The following is an 11,801-nucleotide window of genomic DNA, read 5'->3' on the forward strand; positions in this document are numbered from 1 at the left end:
TGTGAATTTGAACCAACACTCTGCAACACTCACAGAGCACAGAAACATTTGACTGAGATGGTATAGTGACTTAGGCACTGATTCGCATTTGAAAGGGTTGAAGTTCAAATATCTGACCGGCCACCGAGTTTTAGATTTTAATTGGTTTCTGAAATTCGCTCGAATGCAAGAACAATTCCTTTGAAAAGGATACAACAAATAGCTGTCTCAATCCTTTCCTTATTACAGGTCGTTCCTTACATTCATTACCCTCATTATTCACAAAACGTGAAACTTCAGTACTACGTTCTGCATTTAAATTTCTGTCATATGATTTTTCCGTGAGGTCTTCACATATTGAATTTACTGCTAACATCATTACATACTGGTTTTGTTTCAAAACATGGTTGGATATACACTTCAATTCATGCTGTTTTAGAAATGGGACATTCGCTATTTTCAAGAGATTTGTTACTTCTTCTAATATGTGATGTGACAAGTAAAGACTTTTTAAATGAATATGAGAGACACTCCAAGAGCGTAACACGTATACATTACTTGTTCGTTTTGTGGGGTGTGCACAGAATAATGCGACTGTTAGACGCACAGTCGGCAGTAGTGGTGCGGGTTGCAGACATCGAACTTCAGGGGAACTGCCGAGTGCTGGAGGGGAGGTTCTGTTCGAAAATGAAGCCTTCGCTCAAATTTTTTGTAGATATTAAGTGGTGCTCCTCCACGCCCATACTGGCATGGTGACTAAAACGGTATCTACCATCACTTTTGCTTTTGTTAGTATCAAAAATGATTTTCGCTGAAAGAGAAACAAAACCAGCAACTTATTTTCGCCTGACTTGTTAACCATTTGCAACTTTCAGAGAAGCCTCACGAGTGGCGAAATTTGAGTAAAACCTAGATTTCTCTTGTTGTCATGTTAAAATTTGCTTCTTTTGCAAAAGCACAGCAGAGTTTACACAACGTCACCTCGCTAACATTTCGTGCAGACGCATCTGCGAGAGAATTATGAAAAAGTGGTTTGTTGAGTTTATTAAGTGAGGAACTGAGAAGAAGAAAGGCCAACAGTTTATGAAAAGCCCACCCTCGGTATAAAACTAAATGTATAATGTCTTCACTTATGTTGTTCCACAACTTTGAGCAATTCTCATTTCTACGGCCCTGAAAAATTACATTCTTTCATAGAAAAAGTCTGTAGTTAGTGGGACAACATGGTAAATAACGAAGTTTCTTTTAATAAACATACGGCAAAGTATGTGCTATCATTTGTCTTAATCTCGTTTCGGTATATTCAACCGTTTGACATATGAGGAATGTTATGGATAATTCACTCTTGCGTTACCGCTGGTGCCCATGGTTGCAAATGGATGTGCGACGGTCAGTTTTCTCGAGATTGGTGGCAGATGGACCTCCAGCCAAGTCTAAAGAAATAATTATATTTGTTAGCTGAATCCGCCAACGGCCTTGCCACAGTGGCATCACCGGTTCCCATCAGATCACAGAAGCTAAGCGCTGTCGGGCTGGGCTAGCACTTCGACGGGTGACCATCCGGTCTGCCGAGCGCCGTTGGCACGCGGGGTGCACTCAGCCCTTGTGAGGCAAACTGAGGAGCTACTTGATTGAGAAGTAACGGCTCCGGTCTCGTTAAGTGACATACGGCTGGGAGAGCGGTGTGCTGACCATATCCCCCTCCATATCCGCATCCAGTGACTCCTGTGGGCTGTAAATGACTCGGCGGCTTGTCGGTACCATTGGGTTTTCCAAGACCTGTTAGGAGTTTAGTTTGGTTTAGCTAAATTTCATATGCAGTTTTTCATTGAAAACTTTTTCCAGTTTCTCTTAGTGTCTTACTTAAATGCAAATATCACAATAACTACACTGTGTGATCAAAAGGATCCGGACACCTGGCTGAAAATGACTTAAAAGTTCGTGGCGTCCTCCATCGGTAATTCTGGAATTCAATATGGTGTTGGCCCACCCTTAGACTTGATGACAGCTTCCACTATCGCAGGCATACGTTCAATCAGGTGCTGAGAGGTTTCTTGAGGAAAGGCAGCCCTTTATTCATGGAGTGCTGCACTGACGAGAGATATCGATGTTAGTGGATGAGGACTGGCACGAAGTCGGCGTTCCAAAATATCCCAAAGGTGGTCTGTAGTATTCAGGTCAGGACTCTGTGCACGTCAGTCCATTACCGGGATGTTATTGTCGTGTAACCACTCCGCCACATGCTTTGCATTATGAACAGGTGCTCGATCGTGTTGATAGGTGCAGTCGCCATCCCCGAATTGCTCTTCAACAGCAAGACGGTGCTTAAAACATCAATGTGGGCCTGTGCTACGATAGTGCTACGCAAAACAACAAGGGGTGCAAGGCCTCCCTCCATGAGAAACACAACCACATTGTAACACCACCGCCTCCGAATTTTACTTTTGGCCCTACATACCCTGGCAGATGGCGTTCACCAGACATTCGTTATGCCCTCGCCCTGCCATCGGATCGCCACATTGTGTACCGTGATTCTTCATTCCACACAACGTTTTTCCTCCAATCGTTCATTTTTTACTCTCCTTACACCAAGCGAGGCGTCGTTTGGCATTTGCCGGCGTGATGTGTGGCTTATGAGCAGCCGCTCGATCGTGAATTCCAAGTTTTCTCACCTCCCCCCGAACTGTCGTAGTACTTGCAGTGAATCCTGATGCAGTTTGGAATTCCTGTGTGATGTTCTGAATACATGTCTGACTATTACACATTACGACCCTCTTCAACAGTTGGCGGTTTGTGTCAGCCAACAGACGAGGTCGGCCTGTACGCGTTTGTGCTGCACGTGCCCCTTCACGTTTCCACTTTACCATCACATCGGAAACAATGGGCCTAGGGATGTTTAGGAGTATGACAAAAGTGGCACCAGTTACCTGAGCACGTTCAAAGTCCGTCAGTTCCGCGGAGCACCCCATTCTGCTCCCTCACGGTGTCTTATTACTACTGAGGTCGCTGATTTGGAGTACGTGGCAGTAGGTGGCAGCAAAATGCACCTAACATGAAAAACGTATGTTTTTGAATGTGCCCGGATACTTTTGATCACATAGTCTATGACCATTAACGAAATGATGATCACGTCATCATGAATCTGACATTCAAAATAGAGTCCTGCGTGACCGAGTAAGCGAGCACAAGATACGAGGTGGGGCGAGCACACCCTAACTGGATAGGCTGCCCGCACTAGTCATAGTGACCGAGCATAGAAGCCGTAACCGAATACGTAGCACGTAACTTCAAACACATTACACGTGTCATTATCCGTGTGAGACTGGAGCCAGTAAGGGCTTCCCATTTGCGGTGTCTCTCTGTAATCATGCAGCTGGAAGAAACCAGTGCAGTAAGACGTAAGATTGAAACCAATGTTTACACATTGAAGAAACGGGAAGGTCTAAAAAGCCAAGTATGGAGTACATTTCTGTTAGTTGTAGACGAAAACAGTGAGTCTACTGGGTACGTATCGCGCATAAACTGCTCCACATTATTGTGTTTGCAGTCGGGAACCACTCATTTAAAGAAACACAGTTGCAAGAAACCTCACAAAGATACAGCTCCTCCAGGGATACTGGCAGTAATAAAAAATTGTATTACAGCAAAGTGTGTTGCAATGTGTGCTAAAGCTATGAGACCTTTTAATACTGTTTCCGGTGAAGGTTTCAGAGAACTAGGCCAAGAATTAATACATCTAGGTGCGCATTATGGAGAAGTTAACGTGGCAGATGTCATGCCACATCCCTCTACTATAAGAAGACATGTCAAAGAGCAAGCTGATGCAATACAAAAGAGCATAATGCCTTCTGTTATTGCGGAAGTTATTAATAAAACATGTGCTGCGGCATTTGATATGTGGACTGATTCGCATAATAAGGTGCACTATTTGACGTTTACAACACATTACATTAACACAGATTGGTCTCTTGTGAACAATGTTTTATATACAATGATGATGACATCTTAAAGTGGTGAAGCAGACATGAAACAAATCTGCCAGGCCTGGCTGCAGATTCAAGACGTATTTTATGCATCCCAGCAACAAGCGCACCTAGTGGAAGATGCTTTAGTAAAGCCGGCATGTTACTAACAAATCGCCCCAACCAAATAAATCCGGAACGCGTTAGTGATTTACTGTTGATCAACAGTAACTATAATTTTGTTTATGTTGGAAACAAGTGCAAAGTGTGACAAGTTAAGTATGTATATGTTTAATGTTCTTTGTATGCTTTCTTTATGAAGATGGTTGTCGTCTAGATTACAGGGCAGCACTTATTTAATGTTTTCTCTTAATGAAAGAAAAAAAATACATTTTCTGTTTGGAAATGTGACTCGTCCTCTATCCGCGATTGTGTTTAAATATCATTTTACTTTCCAAGTGCTTTATGAGTTTAGCTGTGTCGCGTACCCGTTCTTGGAAACGTTACTTTTCTATCAAAAGAGAGAGACAGACAGAGATAAATACATTGTGTGTGTGTGTGTGTGTGTGTGTGTGTGTGTGTGTGAGAGAGAGAGAGAGAGAGAGGCGTTGGATTTTTACATTAGAGTGCAGCGAGCCGGGGCGAGGCGAGGTGAGACGTCAGCGGTGACCGGTCATGCTCGGTTATCCGCGTGTCCGGAATCCGGACAAAAAATATGGGGCGAGCACGTGACCGAGCCGAATCGTGTGGGGCCGGACAGGAGCGGCTCGGTCCCCCCCGTCAACAGGCGAGCCGCGACCGGTCAAACATTGAACGTTGCAGCACTCTAATTCAAAACTATAAGTAAGCGAAAACGATTTTGTTTACCGAGTAGTTTCTGTAAAATCGTTTGAGAAAGGTCGCACAGCGTGGGCATCGATCATGTCAGCACGTCTCTATCCAGCCGAAAGTTAGCAATGTTGGCCTCCCCTTCCAAAGGCGTGAACTTGTCCAGCACTTGAGACGAAAGTTGGGCACTGTACATTGGCCATCGTATCCTACACTGATTCTACCTCTATAAAGTCACCACGTTATGGAGGGTACAACAATGCTTAAAAACAGAGTAGATTGTTTGATCCATTGATTGATAGTTTAGATATCGCTGTGGATGTAGATCACGAAATGAACAACGGAGAATACATCGATTTCGGAGAGACTCCTGTACTTAGGTTTAATCGTCGTGTTACTGTTATCTGACGAGCCAAAAAGTTACGCACTCCTGCTTAACAGCGAATTTGACGACCTTTGGAACGCAGTATAGTAGCGACTCTGCATGACAGATTTTCTACCCTGCTTAGTTTATCTTACACAGTTTATCATCATTCGCACTGGTGGTAAATACAGAGACCAGTGGAAGAAACAGGTGATTCCTGTGGCCGACGACAGCGGACTTCATGAAGTGAATGGATAGCTGGAACCAAAGTACAGAGCATAGCAAAATCTTCATAAGTAGGCATAAATAGACATAAACAATCCACAGAGCAATCCGAATCGAAAACGTTAAACACTGTCTTATTAATGGTGGATAGTGAAGGCTCCGCATAATGGCGAGAACTGACAGGTCCGCCATGGGAGCTAGTGCGGTCATGGTATGAGTACTGTGTGACCATACTGAAAGTCGGGTGGGGCGAAAAATCCCAACCACTGCCAGATACTGAAACATGGATTCAATAAATCCGTGGTAGGTGTCAGTACGTACGTGGCACCAGATGTATTTGTACGTGTCACGCAATTCCCACAAATTACAGGCTGAATATTTGTAGGCATGGATCTGGTGCCCAATAGCACCCGAGATGTGTTCCATCCCGTTCAGATCAGGCAAATGTGCTGATACACATATGAAGGGCTTATTTCAAGTGTATATACTTGAATATTTCTGGTCTCTCAACTGCAGATTTTTCAGCGCTCATTTAAGTTTAGAACTCTGTATCTCAGAATGAACAAAAATGGACTTGTACGACTATTGAAATAAGCCCTTCATATAGACCTGATTTTAGTATCATGGTTCTGAAATCACTGCAGCCTTGTGACAAGGATAGTTACTCTGGTGTAAGATGTTATTGCTGTTGGGGTGGATGTCAAGCATGAAAACGTGCAGGTGATCTGAAATAATGTTCATGTAGTCTACGACTGTCTTAGTGCATTCGATTGCTATTGCAGATACCATAGGAGCTGAAAGCCTAGGTGAACACCCACAATGACATAATACTGCTCCACCAATCTGTGTCTGCGGCACGGTGGATGTTTCGAGCAGCAGTTTGTCTGGATGACGGCATATCTAAACTCGACCATCGACCTGCCATAAGAAATATGTTTCATCCAATCAGGCGACATGTTTGCACTGATCCACGACCCAATCCAGCCTCACTGATCCCTTGTCAAGTGTAATCGTAGTGGATGATGTCATTGGGTTAATGTGGAAACACGTAGCGGTAGTCTGGTGTGGTCTGTCCTTTGAAAAGTCGCATACATCAGTGCAATTGCCAACTTGTGGCCTTTATCGTCGCTACAGCGATTCCCCAATCATCATGTATCCGCGTAGATATACAGGGTGATTGTAATTAAACTTTCGCTACTTGAGCCACTGTATATGGAAAACTACAGTCAAAAGAGGAAAGAAAGAAGACGTATGACGAAGGAATTATCCGAATGGGACGGAAATTACTAGATGTGATCCACATATATAGACAAACAAATGATTAGTTTCTGAAAAAATTAGGATCATTTATTCATGAGAAAGAGTTTTACAAACTGAGCAAGTCAATAACGCGTTGGTCAACCTTTGGCCCTTATGCAAGCAGTTATTCGGCATGGCATTGATTGATATTGTGCCAAATTGTGTGCAATTGGCGCATTAGGTCGTCAAAATCCTTTGGTGGTTGGAGGGCCCTGCTCCTAATGCTCCAAACGATCTCAGTTGGGGAGAGAAATGGTGACCTTGCTGGCCAAGGTAGGGTTTGGAAAATACGACGACAGGCAGCAGTAACTCTCGCCGTATGCAGAAGGGGATTATCCAGCTGAAATGTAAGTCCAGGATAGCTTGCCATGAAGAGCGACAAGCCGTGCTGTAAGGGTACTCGGACAGCCAAAGGAATCCTGCTATGAAAAGAAATGGCACCCCAGACGATCACTCCCGTCGGGTTGGTATCCCACTACTGTCTGGGGCATCTCCAGACACGTCTTCGGCCTGGAATCTCATTGAATGAGGTAGAATTATTTTCCGTGATGAGTCGCTCTTCAACTGAGCCCGGATCACGAACGAAGAAGTGTCTGGAGATGGCCCAGACATACGCCCCAAGAACCAGGAGTGATAATGGTCTGAGGTGTCAGTATTTTTCATAACAGGCCCCCTTTGGTTGTAATCCACGGCACCCTTATAGCACAGCGGTACGGCGACGATATTCTACACTCTCTTTTGTTGCACTTCATGGCAAGCCATCCTGGGCTTACATTTCAGCAAGATGCCCGCTCTCACATGGCGAGGGTTTCTACTGCTTGTCATCGTGCCTGCCAAATTCTACCTTGACCAGCAGTGTCACCGGATCTCTCCCAAACTGAGAACTTTTGGAGCATTATGGGCGCAGAGTCCTTCAACCAGCCCGGGTTTTTGACAATCTAACGCGCCAGTTGGTCAGAATTTGGAACGATATCTGTCAGGAGGTTGCAACAATGCCAGGCTGAAGAACTGCTTGCATAAGGGCCAGAGGGAGACCAACTCCTATTAACGTTCTCAGTTTGTGAAGCTGTTTCTCTTGAATGAATCATCCAATTTTTCTGAAATGGTGTTCATTTGTCTGTCTTATACGTACATCACAAGTACTGATTTCTTTCCCATTCGGATAATTCCTTCGTGGTGAGTCCCTTTTTTGTCTTAGAGTGTATTTACTGTATGGATACTGTGCACTGCAGGATTGTCGTTGATAGTTATGTCAGTCATGATTTGCTGTTAGGTATGGCGGAATAAGGTTGGAACATGAGCACCAGTGTGCACTATACTTGCAGAAAGTCAAGGTGAGTAGGCTTTTACTCATAAAGCTGTTACAGCAAAACAATAACAACAATGCTGCTGCTCTTCGCCAATGTTGATGAAATATCACTGTCATCAACGCTGAGAATGCTGAATGCGAAGTGCGATTTTCAAGTTCTGCACAAGCTGTGTCACGACAACTGAACATTCCGTGGTCCACCATTCGAAAAGTGCTTCGCGCAATTGTAAAACAGTATCTCTAGCGCAGCTCCAGGCTGTCGTGGATTCAGGTGGTCGTCACGTCGAGCAACGTGTGGAAACCGAAACGTAAACATGGTACGCAGTTAACTAATTTTATCCTCTCATATGGTAATAAATGTGTTGTTTCAATGGTTTATTCATTATTTCTCTTGCACATGTCCTTACAAATGCTTCCAAGAAGTTTCATTGCCCTACAATCAGTCGTTTTCCCTGAGTTCTCCCTCAAGTAGTGGGAGTTTGATTATAACCGCCCTGTACTTCCTTGCAAAAAATGAAGCACCCACAAGGGGAGGACGAAACGTAGTAAAATTACAGTTTGAGAGGATCTGTGATTGCAAAATTGAGCTACAAGGACCTTACCAGTACGGACCCTCTTACCAGTATGACGTTCCAGCCCCTCGATATGGATGAACATACTGATTTGGTTGGGAAGGGTTTCATAAAGCCGTTGTATCCTCTCGTGAGCAGTCTGGACAGCAACTTCTGGAACTAATACTTGGCATTCTTGTCATTGGCACTGGGACAGAGTTGACGTCCAAGGTGGTCCTACCCTTGTCCTATCGGGGACAGATGTTGGGATCTCGCTGGCCACAGATGAACCTAAACGTAAGACAGTTCATAGAAACGTGTGCTACATGTGGATGAGCAGTGTCCACTGAAAACTGACGCCACTATACGTTTCCGTGATAGGTAACGTGTTTACATCTACATGACTCTTCTGGTATTCACACGTAATTGCCTGGCAGGTGGTTCATCAGAGCATGTTCAGACTACTTCTTTACTGTTTCACTCTCGAACAGCGTGTGTCCGCAGCTGGTGGTCTAGTGGCTAGCGTAGCTGCCTCTGGATCACGGGCTCCAGGGGACTGGGTGTTTGTGTTCTCCTCATCGTCTTTAATCATCATTCCTGACAGTAGCTGGATGGGTGTAAAAACTGGGACTTTGTACGGGCGCTGATGACCGCGCAGTTGAGCGCCCCACGAACCAAACATCATCATCATCATCATCATCATCTTCATCATCATCATCATCGAACAGCGCGCGCCAAAAACTAACACTGAAATGTTTCCTTGCGAGTTCTGATTTCTGTCACTTTCTTACGACGATGATTTCTTCCTATTTAGGTTGGCATCTGAAGGATGACAGTGTATCTTCGGAGACAAGTAAACATCGAGCGACACATCATTTTTGGTGATATGATAACGCCGTAACTCGTAAGAAGGAGATTATCGAATCTGTATCTAACTGGGATGAAACTCTTATCTCAAGATCACTGGGTATCAAGTCACATAACCATTGTCAGATTACAGACTTGACAACTTATATTCATGGTCATGCCTCATTTCCCATCCCCCAGCGAAACAGCCAAAAATTGATCAAGGTCTCGCATGAGACCTCCGATCGTACCCAACTCAGGCAAGTGGACTAAGTCATGACGTAACTCGATATGTGGTATAAAACTGGCAGGAGGCCTCACATCTCCGATCTCTCTCATCCAATGGGAGCAAAATAAAATGGGGGCAAACCCAATGGATCAATAAGATTCGAGCTTCCCCTTATCTTTTATAAGTAGCTTAACTCTGTAGGCTATGATTTATGGAGAGAAGATCAAGTTTCTTATTTAAACAATACTTCTATAACGAAATTGTTTGGAAATAATAACAATGATATAACAAATTAGCTTTATTGTTTATTATTAACAATTTATTTTTTGCAATAAAATTTTTGTGTAATAATTTTTCCTGTTTATTAACATTTTTCCGTTTATTTATAAAGCTAATCGTTTCTGGTTACACAACTCGCAGTGGTTTTTTACACTGCCATTTTTCTAATATACAATAATTTCCAAAACTAATTTTTTACAGTTTTTTTAATGTATTTAAACAACCATTTGTTTCTTCATCACATTAATTTTATTTAGAACGATATTTTTTTTCGGATGAGTAAAGACTATCAGGTACATTTACTTGCACTAAAGCTAGTATAGAAGGAAGGTCCTTAAGTACTGTGTTTCCCATTTTGTTTCTATAAACACTTGTTACTCTTTTCCAAAATTTATGTTTTCTTTCTGATCATACAATATTTACATTTCTTTGTTATTGTAGTTACATTTAATGAATGCTATTTTCCTCTATGAACAACACGTACTCGGGAAATAGGGACAAGCAGTGTGAGGTGAAAATCCTTCCCCTTCCCCTCCCCCCCTTCTCCCTCTCTCTTTTACTACTACTTCTTACACGCATACCTCTCTCTCTCTCTCTCTCTCTCTCTCTCTCTCTCTTTTACTACTACTTCTTACACGCACACACAGTGTGCAGTCGTGTACACGGTACATAATATACAGTACATCCACTCATAAAAAGCAATTGATTCAAACACTAGCACAAACACATCAACTGTGTACAAATAAATACACAGTGACAGACTCAGTCACTCCTGTGAATAGCGTGGATACGAGAGACACCATTACTTTTATTTTACCTGCAGTACAGTATGCAACTCATTAGTTCTCGTTACAAGAACAGCTGCTTTACGCAACATGTGTAGAGAGGTGTCAAAGCCCTCAAGCAGACACCTCTTGTAAACCTCTGTCGAGGTGGCCTTCGAAGCAGCAGAATGCACATCCTTACTTGCATCTATGTGGTAGGCGTCCATTTAGATGTGAACACTACAAACTCTACAGTCTGTAAACAGTTTGCTTCATCTTTCATCACTCTGATAATCTTTTTGTTTTGTGATGATATTTCGAAAAGGTTATTGGCCACAAATCCACACGTGTTGAATTCTTCGCGATTGTCCTTAATTACATCATATGGACCGCAGGCTTTCACCCAGTAGATGAAATTGTCTGTTTTCATACAAAAAAAGTTGTGATCGGCCAAGTCTGGCTTCACAAACTCGTAGTGGAATCGGTACATCTGGAGTTTGGAGAAGTCCAGAACACACGTACTGGTATAGACGGGCTTCGTCCACGAAACTCGGAAAGCAGTACATACAGGTTCCCATGTAGATATCGCGTTTCTTGGAAGGCATTCGAATCAGTTCCACAGTTCCACGTGATGAAAAAAATACGAGCGCTAGGAATGTCAAACCAGCTGTGTGGTTGTGTTGAAGAATTTATAGAAAACAGAACACGGCATGAATGATTCTGTTGTATACCGAGACGGTGTGAAGGTAGTAAAATGTACTGAAATGCAGGAAGACTTGCAGGTGATCGACGCTTGCTGCAGTGTAACATAGCGCGTATGTATGTGAGTTATTCAGGCACCCAGAATTGGTACGAGGCGAGCTGTATTTGTTTATGAAGCTGAGCGATAGCGGACAGCTCCACGGCCGGTGAGCCGGCATGGCCCCGCTGACGGTCCAGCATAAGCGACAGTAAGTTCCAGCTCCAGATGCAGATGTGGAGTGAGACACAGGAAGCATGCAAAATTTGGTACGGGGAATTCGGACGACGGTCGTACGCTTAGAGGACAAGACGATGCACCAGCAACGGAGGAACGCCAGACAGGCTGAAGCCGGCCGGTGTAGCCGGCCGGTGTAGCCTTGCGGTTCTAGGCGCTTCAGTCTGGAACCGCGTGGCCGCTACGGTGG

General features: G+C 43.7%; 1 pseudogene; it reads left to right on the top strand.

Moving 5' to 3' along the window:
* The first annotated feature begins 1,445 nt into the window (after positions 1–1,445).
* Positions 1,446–1,563, top strand: LOC124596968 (annotated as a pseudogene).
* Positions 1,564–11,801: the final 10,238 nt, after the last annotated feature.

Source organism: Schistocerca americana, chromosome 2, assembly GCF_021461395.2.
Source record: "Schistocerca americana isolate TAMUIC-IGC-003095 chromosome 2, iqSchAmer2.1, whole genome shotgun sequence".
Taxonomy (NCBI): domain Eukaryota; kingdom Metazoa; phylum Arthropoda; class Insecta; order Orthoptera; family Acrididae; genus Schistocerca; species Schistocerca americana.